Source organism: Zonotrichia albicollis, chromosome 2 (genome assembly GCF_047830755.1).
Source record: "Zonotrichia albicollis isolate bZonAlb1 chromosome 2, bZonAlb1.hap1, whole genome shotgun sequence".
Classification (NCBI taxonomy): Eukaryota; Metazoa; Chordata; class Aves; order Passeriformes; family Passerellidae; genus Zonotrichia; species Zonotrichia albicollis.
In genome coordinates, this window is record NC_133820.1 from 50,071,573 (window position 1) to 50,086,658 (window position 15,086).

The window sequence follows — 15,086 nt, forward strand, 5'->3', positions numbered from 1 at the left end:
TCACCAATGGCTGCAGCTCCACTTGTGGACAAAATGGAGTTACTCACTGCACTCAGCTTCTTCTGACACTGCAATAGCCCATGCTCAGGATGTTACAGTGACATTTCACAAACACAGAGAAGTTACTTCTCTTCTGCTCAGCCAACTCAGTTCTGTATAAATGCACCAGCCAGAGAAGAAAGAAAAAATAATGTGCTTCCAATTGAAATGCTTCACCTTAGAACCATATATTATATATTTAATATCCAGAGTAGAAAAATAAGATTATATTTAATGAGTGTGAAGAGTGCAGAGGGACCTCAGGGATCTGGTGTAAGCCTACACGATATGTGATTACCAGTGTGTTTATCAACAAAAAGGACAAACCCGTGTTTTGGTCAAAAAGAAAGGCGTGATTCAATTGCCCACACAGAGACATCTAATGTCATTTAGGGTCTGCCATTGTGCCTGGTACAGACACCCAAGGCTGTCACAGAACTTAGAAAAGGCTCATAACCAGCAGTTATGCAGCCTTTACAGCATCTCAAGGGCCACAAGTTGATGTTTAGGGAGCCAAACTGATTCCTAATGCAGTGAGGCCTCCTTCTACAAACAAATACATCAGTTTGTAGTGATTTTATTTCCAACATCCAAATGACATGCCCAGTCTACTTCTGTTGGCCCTGACCCTTCTGGCCCCAGGTAGGACTCTTCACCATCTGTGGGGCACCTGACACATGTGCACAGAATCAGAATTGACCTGTACCGCACATGTACCTCTGGCAAAGCATCTGAATGTCAAAGATGGTCTCACACTACCCTAGACACCCATGTTGAAATAACTGAATTGTTTTTAGTGTCTAGTTTCCATTTTAACCAATGGATGAACTACTACTAATAATATTACTATTAATCAGTGTATGAGTAGTGCAGTGAATGTAAGGTACTGAGCACTTTAGAGACGCCTGCTGTGGGGTGATTTTCACTGTTCTCTGATCTTCAATTGCTGTGGGAGCTCAGACTCTTGTCTCATCTCCAAACACCTACATGTAGATCTCTGCCTCTGGATGTGCATCCTACTGAGTTTCTATATTTCATTTCCCAAATACAAATGAGGATAGTAATAGGTGATCTTTATTGGTGCCACTGTGGGGAACATTCATTAGCACATCAGAAGCAGAGCTGTCAAGGTACTGTGAGTGCCGCACCATGAGCAGCTGAAGAACACAACTGATTTAGGCAGCTCGCATTCAGTAATTTCACTGTTCAAAAGCTCTCTGAGCTTTTATAGGATGAGGTACCTATGTCTGTAACACATACAAGTCTCTAGAATCTCCTTCTTGGGCTTGGATGGGGATGGACCTGGCAGTCCCCCAAGCTATCCAGTTTTCCAATTTCAATTTCCAATTTCCTGCAAACGTCAGGTGCTTGGACAGCTAAACTGAGGAAGTATGCACAGTTACACACAACCCTACCTTAAATTAGGATATCACCATGACTTATGGTCAACTGGATAATGCTTCCCATGCAAACACAGCATGCAGCTTGAGAAAAATTTCTCAGATCTTTGTAGATGTGATGAATGTGAGGAATAAAAACTTCAGTATGATTCTATGCTGAAACATGCCCTACTTTTATCATGATGTCATGGTTCAGTTCCTTAAATTAAAGGAGGAAACAGAACATAAAATTTGATATAATGGGAAAATTAAGCACTTTCCTTCCTAATTGCACTTCTATCAACTTTTGCTGAAAGACTCTTGCTATTTCCTACTATTATTAAAATAACATAACAATTTTGTTACCCTAGTTTTCAGGAAATCTTTTTTTTAGTTTTTTTTTTCACTGGGTATGACAACAAAGAGAAAGAGAGAAAAATTACTACAGAAAGAATTGTACAGCCTGAAAATTGCTTCTTCATTCAATGGGGACAACAATTTTCATGTTCACAGATTCACATAATAGTTTTAGTTGGAAGGGACCTTAAAGACCATTAAGTTTCCAATTTCCGTCAGGGACAAGCACACCTTCCCCTATATCACACTGCTCAAACCCCTATCCAACCTGACCTTGAACACTCATGAATGGAACATCCACAACTTCTCTGGACAACCTGTCCAGAGGCCACAGGAGCTGCAACACTCTCACTATATTTCTTTTTCTTTTATCTTGTCTAAATCTATGCTCTTTCAATTTGAGGCCATTCTACCTTGCCCTATCACTACATGACCTTGTGGCCCCCTTTAGGTACTGGAATTATCTATAAGGTCTCCCTGGAGCATTCTCTTATCCAGGTTAAACAATTCCAGCTCTCTCAGTTTGTCTTCTTCACAGAGGTACTCCAGCCCCCTGATCATCTTCATGACCCTCCTCTGGACTCACTCCAACATGTCCATATCCTTCCTGTACTGATGGCTCCAGAGCTGGACCCAGTATTCCAGGTGGGGTCTCACCTGGAGAGGGGATTAAAAGGGCAGAATCCCTTCCCTTAAACTGCAAGGTTCACATTATAAGGCTGAGCATGTCATAAATCCATACACACACAAAGATGTGTTTGTGTACTATCTAGTCAGGGTGCAGTCTCCTACAACTTCGTACTGACTGCACATTATTTTCAGTTTTATGTTTGAAGGGAGACTGCTGGCTTGCCATAGTGATGCTGTAGTTGCAAATTTAAACTGGGACAGGGTCCTCTAAGGAAGGAAGAAGAGAACACCGTCCAACATAGAATGATCTGGTGCAGGAATAGGAGGTCTGGAATCTCTCCTTACCTCCTTTATAATTAAAAGCAGAGAGTTTTGCAGTCTATGGTCAGCAAAACCCCAGAGACCACAGATATGACCCAATACTGTGTATATAGAAAAGAAATGCTGACTGAGTGCTTCAAGCATTAAAGTAAGCCTAAACTACTTAGAGTTATTGTATGACCCTGACAACTAATTTCTAATACTGATTAAGAGTTATAGGGCCCTGATTCTGGATCTGACCCTGTACAACTCTAGGATCCAGTTTAGCATAAATCTTACCCAGCTAGAGACTCTCACATCTCAGTTGACAATGGAGAGGTGTTTCCAGGTGTTTCCATAGAAGCATTCATGTGACCCATCTTGCAGACATCAAACCAGAACAAGATGAATCATGACTATAGAGGGGAATCAGGGTGACTAACTCAGATGTGAATCCCTGCAATGCAAACACTTGGAGGTGGTCAGATGAGTCCTGCCTTGACAGACCAGGAGCATTTGCAAAATAACCACAGGACTAGAAAACAGCCAGGAGGGTGTACAACAATGCAATTAGTCATCCTGATAGCTACTAGTGTAATAAAAAACTGGGCAATCTTTAATTGTCTCCATCCTTCTTTAGAGGGATGTGATTTATTCAGCTATCCCCTTTTCTCAGGCTTTTTCTTGTCATGTTATATCAGTCTGGGCAGAATTTCACATAGATCTCAGGGGGCCAAAGCCTCCATATCAAGTTTTGGTCAATATTAAAAATAAAACTGAGAATTTAGTCTCATAAAAGTCTGGATGAGGACTCCAATGTCTTCAGATATCATCAGAAGGGAAATTGAATTAAAAAACCAAAAAAAAACCCCAAAAAAACCCAAACCAACAACGACAGCAACAAAAATCCAAACAACAGCAATGAACAAAACAAACAAAAAAACACAATGAAACAAAACAAAACTAAACTAAACTAAATTAAACAAAAAGAAAACCAAACTAAACCAAACAAAAAGAAAACCGCACCAAGGAAAAGCTAGGGGGAAAATAAATAAGTATAGTATAACTATACAGCAAACTTAAATCCTTAGCCAGGATTAACATTTTTTGATGGCTTGTACCAAGTCTTACAAGTATACAAAGTTTTTCAGAAGCTTTTTTCTAACATAATGAATAAGTGCATTAAATAATTCAGGAAAAATAAAAGTTGAAAAAGTTGCTGCTTTATTTTCTTCAGAATTTTCTACTTGTGCAGAAAATTTGTATATCACTTAAGGACTCCTCATGCTGAGAATGCACTAGAAGTTCATCAAGAAGTTTCTAATGCTCTTTTCTTTACAGTGACTCAGTTGGATCTTTGCGGAGTTTTTTGCTCATTAATGATAAAGCCAACATGACAATCAGCAAAGCTGTCAAATGTTCAGCTCAGTCCTTGCAGCTTTATCACCAGGATGTGATAAATGTTAATTGTAACAACATTCTATAAAATTAATCACCCAGAGTTATTTCCTGAGCTTATAGTTCATGTGAGCCTCCCACATTTCAGGTAGTGATTTGAAGAAAAAGGAGACAGCCACTGATGCTTGATTTGTGGCCTTCCCATTGCAGGGTGGTATTGTGTGAAAGACTGTTAAAGAATACAAAATGTGTCATGTTCAAATGGGGAATTTCAGATAAGCTCAGTAAAGTCACACCGAGAAAGATGATTAGCAGAATTGCTCTTTGAAGCCAAAAGATTTTGCAGGGTGTCTGGTCAAGTTGACAGCATCAACCATGTTCTCAGCTCTTACCAAAGAAATCTGTAAATTATGTCCTATATCTAAGATACTTCAGACCACACTTTGGCTGCATGCATACTTTTAGACAAGTGGTAAATGTTCATCATCTCTTTTTTACTTTCTTGGCATATCTGTCCTACATTAGCATATCAACAGAGCCATAAAATCTGCTTCATTGTCCAGATATTCATCAGCATGTTCCCTTTTGAAAATGCTGTAATACTAGTGAAATACAGCAAATCAAGCTGGTGCAGAAAGCTACAAGCACATTTGTGTGCCAGCTTTGATGATCTGCCTCTTCCAGGTTTCAGTGGGTTTTCATCTATACTGACATTGTCTCTTTGTAGTATGCAATTGTTAATAAAGTCGGGGAGATTATTTGTGTTTTTGCATCAGCTGACCACGTCCTGTGGCTCCATGGCTGCCAGGAGGAAACAAAGCCCACAGACAGTTATGTCCCACACTCTCTGACCTCTCAAAGGACACAGATGAGTCATAAGCTCATGATGCCTTTCTTCCGAGCTGCCTGTTGTTGTAGCAATTGCATGGTAGATTTTAGATATTTTCCATCAGAATCAATATATACTGGCACTCATTTCTCTGAAACCTTTATTTCTGACAAGATAATCACTGTTTTTAGCTACTCTTCTGGAACATGTAATAGTTTTACTAGTACTATACAGGCATCTCAGACTTTAAGAGAACTAGCTATTTTGATCATAGAAAGGCCAAACATGACTAAAATCCTCTTCAGTACTGGAGTTAATACCAGCACATTGTAAAGCTGTATCCATTCATTTGGAAACACTCACTATACTTTTCTACATGTACTTTTCTATGTATGCCATACCTCTGCTTCAGCTCCCCTGGGTCTCATGAGAATCCTACACTTTCTTGGAGAAGATACTTATAAACTGCCTTTGTTCCATAAAAGTTTTCACTACAGTGGGGAAGCCTTAGTCCACATTTTACCATTCCCATTGTAAAAGGGTAGGAGCATTAAGATGCAGAAAAAGACACCAGTAATTCTTTACAACTTATTCATTAAAAAAGAAAACAGAGGAATGATAGGCAGTCTGATGTCACTAGAAAATAATTTAGAAGTATGGACAGAGATAATATCCAAAGTGAAAATACCTGGTTATCTTCTCAGTTCTTCAGACAATGCTTAGCTCTCAGAGGTTTCCAACATATGTCTGTATTTTTTGTCCATTTCCAAAGTTTCATAAGCCCAGTTGTAGGTCACTGGTATTTCTTCTTAGCTTCCGGAGAAAAGTCCAGGGAGTTCACCACCGCAGTGAGGACCCCACTTTGTGGTTTCAGTACTCAGAGTATATAGGACAGCCAGCTCCTGAAATGCAGTGTTGAGATGGGTTAAACAGAATGCTGAGATTTTAGATCTGTTAAAATTAAATTGACACAGGTCACAGGAAATGTCTGTAACAACCTGTAACAAGGCTGTTTTAACCAGGCAAGATTTAATGTGGCACCATTTAAGCTGTTGCAAATTTAATTACCCAAATAGAGTGTTAAAAGCTGACACAGAACAAAATAGTATATCCTCACACCATTTCTGTTCAGAACACCAAGTAATGTAACAGATATGCCAGAATTTTGAAATGAAACAGCAAAACTTTGTATTGCATTATGTTAAAATAATTATTAAATAAAAACTAATTATGTTTTTACTATTTTTATTAATAACTTTTAATTTCTTTTTATTTTGACTACACAATTGCTACGCTGAAAAAATAAAACATGGAGAAACACAAATCCTGTTTCAGGTCTTCCTGTTCTTGAAAAATTTTTACTCTATGTTCATCAGGATAATTTCTTAGTTCTTTCCCACCCAAGGCAATACTAGCAGCTGAGGTGTGCAGAGTTCACTGTTTTGGAGTGTGTTGCGCAGTTCTGTGTTGCTGAATGCTTTGTTGGCGAATGTCTGGCCACAGAAATGCCCCTTTTGACAGCAGAAAAGGCAGCAGTGTTTCCAAAAGCCATTTGCTCTCACTGGAGATCACTCCACAGCCTGGAGGACTCCCCAAAGAGCCCCACACCTTGGTGCATGAGCATCCCCCATGGCAAAGGACTGAAGGTGACCACTGAGCAGGCATGAACACCAGCACTCCTCCAGTATCTGGACTATGTGGTTCTTGTTCTCCCAAAGACACTTCCTCTAGTCAGGAGATCTTCCCTGTACCCTCTCAGTGCTGACCACAGCCTTTACTCCTCTCCCCAGCAAGGTTTCACTTAATGGGGATCTGGAGGTGTCAACAGACTCTTGGTGCTTTCTTGTGCTAGACATTCCCACCAGCTGAAAGGGAACAAATAAATTTCAACTCAAAATCTTCAACATAGATCTGCACTAAATTTGATCATCGTTGCTCTTGTACTACAGAGGACCCAGTCATAATTCTGGTAGAGATTTTATATCTAACTGTCCCTGGGATTTATAATTATAATATGATATAATAATACAATATCACATTATATGATATTATATGATATGATGTGATATATAATATAATATAATATAATATAATATAATATAATATAATATAATATAATATAATATAATATAGCTATCAAACCAAACTTTGGAGGTCAGATTCTCAAGAAATATTTGGATGGGCACAGGAATTATTCCATATATTGCTCTAAAGATTTGGGTTTTAGAATTAAGTTCATTGTGGAATACAGAAAGGAAAAACCCCAAGACATTTTACTGGGAAAGAGAAGGTATTTGTATGTATTAGGTCTTCCTGGTGTCAGCATTTTCCTGTTTGCATGGCAAGGAGTCATCCCCTTACAGTCTGCCTTCACCCAAGCCTGACTGCATTGTTCAATGGTGGATTTTTGTGCTGCTCTAAAATACATTATATGCTGATACCACAGGCTGCACATGAGTCTTCCTGATCTCCCTTCCAGCCTGAGTTATCCTGTGATCCTGTGATTACATAAGGACTTTGACTGTCATCAAGCAAAAACTGCCTGTGGTAAGATGAACTTCAGATGCAACCTTGGATAAATATAGAGGACAAGTCACTAGAGAAGTGCAGCTGTCTCTGTGTGTGAACACTCCAATTTAGCTGCATTGGCTCATGGCACTTGTGTGTTCACACAGGCAAGTGATTCTGTCTGGTGCTGTCCTTTTTACAGTTTCGAATACAAGCAGCTGGGAAAGCCCGTACTTAGTCATCTGTCTGCTTGTCTCCTTCCAGGAACTCCACAGAATGCCCATATGTTACCCTGTCAAAAGTGGCACTGCTGCTATCCACTCAGAGCAGAGAAACAGCAAGGGGAATGTTCAGAGAGCCCAATGCTGAGCAAGATCTATAAATAACACAGGTTTGAATCTGTGCTATCATTCTTTATTTAGGTATAACAAAATGATATGACATTTAGATGAGCTAGAATCTATAAACATTATTTTTACACATTTAGGCCAACAATGCTTACATGTAAAGAGCATATGAACTGCAATAAGCCTAACTGCAATTGTTGGGGCATTTTAGTGATGCTTATCACTAAGTAAAAGACAGGCCAGATGCTGATTTTTGTCAGTATCATTACAACCGTGGAAGAGCCACGAAACCAGTTGAAGATGTCTCTGGATCAGAGAGGATTTTGGGAGGGTTGGAGTTTTGTTTTTTGGGGACTTTGATGTTGTTGTTGTTGTTGGGGATTTTTAATGGTGTCTTTAATCTTCTTGACATCAGCAGGAAAAGCAATACTACAGATTCAAGCAATCCTGAAGATGGCTGCAGGATTCCATGCGTCTGGAAGAGATGACGAACAACTGGATCTGCTTTTCACTATCGAAGAAGAAGTGGTGACAATCCTGGCTGTAGTGCCAATGAAATAGTGGCCTTCAAGGGCTTAAGGGGACTGAGAAAAGCAAGGAGCAGAGCACACAGCCAGGATTTCCAGTCAGCAGACCTCAGGCTGCTCAGGAAGGTGGGCTTCCATGGGAGACAGCTCTGAGGAGAAAAGTAGTTCAGCGTATCTGTCAGGTGTCTAAACAGAGAAATAAAGCGATTCTAGTCCATCACAGGACCAAAATGTTCAGCAGATAATAGGATCATAGAGCCCTAGAATGTCCTGGTTTGGAAGGTACTTTAAAGATCATCTCATTCCAACTCCCTTCCCTTGGGTAGGGACACCTTCCACTAAATCAGGTTGTTCAGAGCCACATGAAACCTCGAATACTTTCAGGGATAGGACATCTACAGCTTCTCTGAGCAACCTGTAATTGTGACTCACCACTTCCTTGTAATATCGAACCCAAATCTGCTATCTTGCAGTTAAAAACTATTCCCCCTTGTTCTGGCACTAAATGCTCTTGTGAAAAAGTCTCTCTCCATCTTTCTTGTAGGCTTTCTTAAGGCACTGGAAGGCCAGAGTTAGGTCACCCCAAAGCCTTCTCTTCTCCAGGATGAACAGACCCAATTCTTTCAGCCTACCCTCACTGGAGAGCTGCGCCATCCCTCTGATGCCTTGGAGTTGCTACCTAGAACAGAGGCTAGACAAGATTAGGAGAATAAAAGTAGATATTTATTAAAGGCCTTCAAGATGTACAACTTAGGCAGCCAAAAGCCTCCAAGAGGAGCTACACTCAAGATAGATGATGGTCACAAGTTTTTCAGGCAGATACGTTTGATCTATTTACATATCAGGGGTTAATTCTCCAATTACAGCTTCAGGTAATCAAGTCATATACCCCCAGTTTTCTCTCTCCAATTCACTTTTGTTTATGCTTTTTGGGGCCTGAGGCAGTAGGGTGTCCTTGAATTTCAGGCTTAGAGGGATTGTTTAGTCTGACCAAAATGGGAAGACAGTAACTAACACTCAATGTGGAGTTTATACACTAATGCAGTACAGGATTTGAAAAATATAAAAGCAAAAATCATAAGGCATCACATCTAATCAACTTGGTGCCCCTGCTCTGAACTTGCTCTAACATGCTGATGTCCTTCCTGTGCTGGGGACCCTGGAGCTGGATCCAGTATCCAGGTGGGGTCTCATGAGAGCAGAGTAGATGGGGCGCTTGGCCTGTGAGGAGACACTGAGGAAGCTGGACTTGTTCAGAATAGAGAAAAAACAGCTTCAGAGGGACCTTATGGCAGCTTTCCAGTACCTGTGGGTGGGTTTTCAAAAAGATGGATCCAAGTTCTTGACAGTTTTATGTGGCCTGAGGACACGTAACAGTGGTCACAAACCTTAAGAAGAAAGGTTCTACTTGGATATAAGAAATTTTTCAACATCTAGACAGACAGGTACTGGAAAAGCTGGTCCATAAAGGCTGTGGAATTTGAATCCTTGAAAGTTTTTCAGGGTCCAGCTGGAAAAAACCCAGAGTAACTGAAATAACTTGGTCTGACATCCCATCTGATCCTTCTTTAGGCAGGGACTGGACTAGTGATGTCTGCATCCCTCCCAACCAGAATGATTTTGTGATTCAGCTGCTGCTGTCATGTTTTCATGCAATCAACAAAAATTTCAGTGTGTGTCAAATTCAGGGAGCTATGAGGTACAATTCTCTGGGATCATCCAAAAGTAATGTGAAAGGCAAGAGTTACTGAGATAGATGTACCGCAGCAAAGCATACTATTGAAGAAAGAAAATACAGAGATTGTTATAATTGCATTAGAGGTCTTCAAAATCTTAAAATTCGGTAGAGATTCATACCAAGTGGATCTGCAGAGCAGGAGGATGACCAGGGATTGAGAATGACATAAGCTTATCTGAAAAAGAAAACAAAGTTGGAAAAAATTAGTTTCCTTTAGTATATAATATAAAAGTAATTTTTTAAAGTTTCCTGCAATATGTTTGAAATGCAAAAACAAAGGAGAGCATAGGTCTAGGAAGAGTCAATATTATCTGCAGATCATGTAGCAGATGATGCAGAGAAGGCTGAAGTATTCACTAGTTTCTTAAATTTTTGTTTGGAAAGAAAAAGCTTGCTAAAATCCATGTAAATTTCAACAAGATAAGAATTTGGCTAGAACGCAGAAAGGACACATTAAATAATGAATTTGAGTTGGCAAGGCCTGGTGGATTTCACACTAGAAATTATGCAGAGCCTGTCTTCCCTCATCCCATTTTCCCTAAAAATGAAGAGGAACAAACCCAGTACTTATGTCATTAAAAGGAAAAGGACATGCACATGAATAGAAGACCCACCATTTAGAAATAATGTTTGAAACATCTGACTGCTGTCAGAGCTGCTCTTGTGTAAGTTGACAGTGTCTAACTTTGATGGAAGTATAGAAGTAAAGAATTAGCCATCCAGTATTACTCATAACTTGAGGCCCGATTAAAAGCAACCTATGGGAAAAAAACTCTTGTAGTATTTAAGGTTTTTATAAGCAAGGCCAATTTCTTTCATATTTAATTTGAAAGACAGCTTATGAAAAAGATGTTCACTTGTCAATTATGAATGATGATTAGTACAATTTTCTGTAGATCTGCATGTTCAAAAAGAGGCAACAGATATATTTCAGTTTAATGAGCTGTTAGGAAACATCTGTGCCTTAGTGTACCTCAAGTTTAGAAAAGTTCTGCACCAGGTACATTTTTTTCCAAAGCTCAGACCTACCTCTATTTTAAACTTCAACAATAATAACTTGCCAATATTCTCCTATGGGGCCTAAGAACATACCACTCTGTGTACATGATTTAACATAGAACATTTATATGAGTTAGATTCATTTAATGATCTCATAACTAATTAAATGCTGGCACTGAGAAGCACCTGCAGCTCTCCTTAATAGACTCCAGAGCCCACAACACCTGGTTACCTTTTGGTGCCTGGTTATGACAGTGATCTCAGCAAGTGATTGCCCAAGTCCATTCACATGTTCAATTTCCTCAACAAATTCATTACTTAAATGAAAGATTTTCACACAATTTAGTATAGAATTGAGACCTAGAATAGAAAAGGCCTTCAATATAGACATATTATTTCCATTTCACCCTAATTCCATTTTGGAATTGATCTTGCCAAGTCCAAGAGTTAAGTCCTTGCTCCAGCTCCTACCAAAAAAAAATCAGTAGGTTATTACAAAACAATGTAAGGTTATTAATTAATTTCTGTTTATTTAAGTTGTCTAGAACAGAGACTCATGTCCTCTAATCCTAAGCAGTGCAAACCAAAAACCACCAGCTGTATATAAGTCAATTAAGCTGCAACAATTTATGCCAGCAAAGGAGCTAGAATTGCTTTTCAGATAATATAAATTAAACAAGTGGGATCATCTCATACCTCTGAGTCTTACTGTGAGTTCACAGCAGGTCCTGCTGTTTTGAATTCTAAGTACTAAATGCCTTTAGAACCTCTGCAACAGTGCAGATTTTGAAGATGCCAAGGAGTCTAAGGAAGCAGTCTCCCAGCCCCATGGAGAGAGGAGCTCACACTGGAGCAGGTTTGCTGGTAGAACTTGCGACCCCACTGGGGACCCACCTTGGAGCAGCCTGTTCCTGAAGGACTGCATCCCACTGGGGACCCAAACTACTGCAGTTTGTGAAGAACTGTCACCCATGGGAGGGACCACACACTGGAAAAAGGGATGAGTGCTGAGTCCTTCCCCTGAAGAGGAAGGAGCAGCAGAAACAATGTGTGATGAACTCACTGCAATCATATTCACCATCCCCCTGCACCACTGTCAGGGAGGAGGTAGTGAAATTGGGAGAGAAGTTCAGACCAGCGTGCTGGTTTGATCAGGAAGTGGAATTCTGGGATGCTGTGGTCAAACCAATAGGTGCTCAAATTTTGATATTGGCACCTGATGTGGCCAGTGGGGTTTGGACACACCTCTGAGAACACACAGGGGTTAAAAGCAGAGCTGCGCCCCTGCCAAGCTGTCTTGCGACTTCGGAGGCCAAGAGGTTGGATCTCCCTCCCCCGTCCAGCTGCTGCTGCTGGGCAGAGGAGGGGCAGCCATGTGGTAGGCCTGGCCCTGGACAGAGATGGGGGGTGAGGAGGCCCTTGAGGATGGAAGGGTGGAGGAGAGCACCAAGAGACATCAGGCAGCCACATCCCGCCCCCCCCCCCCCCCCCCCCCCCGCCCAGGAGAGAAAGAGGGAGAGCCGGCGACAGAATGTGATAGCAGCTGGCCAAGGAGGAGAAGGGGGGGAGTGCCGCGAGAAGGTGCCCGGCCGGAGCAGCAGCGAGTGTGGGAGTGCCGGAGCTCTGGGACAGGCAGAGACTGAAATTTTTAACCCTTTTCTTACATGATTGAGACCTTGCAAAATGCTGATCCTCCTGGAGCTGAATAAGAAGAGAGATAAGAGATGAGATAACAAGGACTAGGCCCAAGGGAAGTGGAGAAGACTCTTGAGTGGGGGGAGAGATGATGGAGTGGCCTTTTGGCTGGACTTTTCTTGTGTGGCCATAGACTGAACCATTTTTATTCCTGTGACACAGAGACTGCATTTAGGGGGAGGCAGTGCCTCAGAACCAGGAGGGTTCATCGTGGGGACCCCTCGGCCCCAGGGGGTGCAAAAATTGGGGGGGACAGATGTCCCAAAGCAGAGACTGTGCCTTTTTGGAGTGAGACAAGGCATCCTTAAAAGACAACCCTAAAAGCAGCTCTGGTCCATGCATAGTGGTGAGAGCACTGGGCATGGAAGGAAGATGTCACAACAGCAAAAGGACTTTCCGGGCGGTGCTGAGTGACGTGGAAGCACACGAGGTTTCAGCGTGTTTCCAGGGGAATCCTATGGTGCAAGAAGAACTCCTCTCCTCTTCATGAACTGAAGATTGAGTGTTCTAAAGGGTGGTGCCAGACTGAGAGTTGGTGATTTGGGGGAATGTATTGCATTGGGAAATTTTGGTGGGGAGGAGGAGGAAGGTGCTTTTGTAAGGTTTTCAATTTTTTTTTCCTTTTCCCTTATAGTTTTTTTCTTCTTTTCTTGTAGTTTAGTTAATAAAGTTTTCTTTATTTCTAAGCTGGAGCCTGCTTTGCTTATTCCTGGTCACATCTCACAGCAGACACCAGGGAGAGGGTGTTCTCATGGGGCACTGGCTCTGTGCCAGGCCTAAACCATGACAACCAGGAAGGAGGGAGAGGTGAGGAGAAAATGATTTTATGATTTGGTTTTATTCCTCATTATCCTGCTTTGATTTAATTGGCAATAATTTCCCCACTTCAGGTCTGTATTGTCTATGCCAATAACGTGTGAGTTTTCTCTCCTTGCCATTATCTCAGCCCAGGAGCCTTCCATTCTATTTTCTCTCCCCTGCCAGGTTGAGGAGGGCAGTGATGGAGACACTTTGGTGAGCACCTGGTGTCCAACCAGGGCCAGCCCACCACATCTGGGTGAAAGCCATTACAGGCTTTTACAGACAGTTCAGTGCATCTCTGCACACAAAGTAAGCTTCATTTATAGTATTTGGGCTTCTATGGCTAATGTTTTTTGTACAAATGTGAAGATCTAGTGCTGTTGCAGATACCATGTGGTATTCAAGGCACATGTGTGTGATTTGCTAATGCAACACGGAACCTGTGTAAAAGCTGTGCTCTTCTGGACTTGTAGCTAGCACCAAGCCAGCATACCTTAAATACTCAAAGGCATTGAACTGTCTTCCAAAAACTGAGCTGAAGTCCTAGTCAGTAGACCTTCCTGAATGACCAACCTCTACATGCCTGCTTTAGGATGACGTGCATCATTCTATCCCTTGACTTTAATGAATAGGACTCATATGCCTAGGCAGATGTTTCTGGCATTATTTGAGGTGGTGTAAGGTTGCTACTAGGAGGTGCAGCTCCAAGGGGCCCAGGTATGGTGTATGACCATTGTCACAACTGCCAGCCCCAAGCAGAGCTTTTGGGCAGCCCCAAGGATGCCTGATCATAACACTGATGTACTGAACTGCAGTCAGCTGAAAGCTGTAACTATAGCCTAGGCGCACAACTAACATATACACATCCACATGATCACACCCTGGTTTAAAGAAACGAATTTCAAACTGAATCCTTCACAGTTTTGTCTTAACTCTGATGCATACTTCACCGAGCTTCATGTACTCAGGTGTTACAGATGAGATCAGCCAATTTCAGGAAACTGTGGGATGACCTGAAACAGTCAATGATGCTTCAAGCAAGAGAAGCAACAAGTATCTGTGTGGGGGACACAATGAGATTAAACTAGCACCCATTACACAGTATAATGAGAAGCAGTGACACTCAGTGTAATGAGCAGTGGTGACTGCAGTGCATGATCACTCTCTCACTGACAGTCTGGGAAATAGAACATGAAATATATGAACCCAGAGACCCAGTGATCTTGAGTCGTGTCTTGCTCATAATTAACACCTATATGAGTCATTAGAACATGGTGAAGACATTACATAAACTTTTATTCACTATCTGCTGCAAACTGCATTGTTTAACTGTTTTTGTGACTATAAAACACATTTCTATAAGAAGCTATGAAAAGAAGAATAAAAAAGAAAAACAAGAGTGAGAAACATTTCTGTTTGTCAAAGATAAATTTCCAGTCAGACAGTCTCTTCCCTGTGATACATATCTGTCAGCTTGGTTAATTAGCAAATCATCAAAGAAAATAACTTTTCACCTTTGATACAGCTTCTGTTATAACT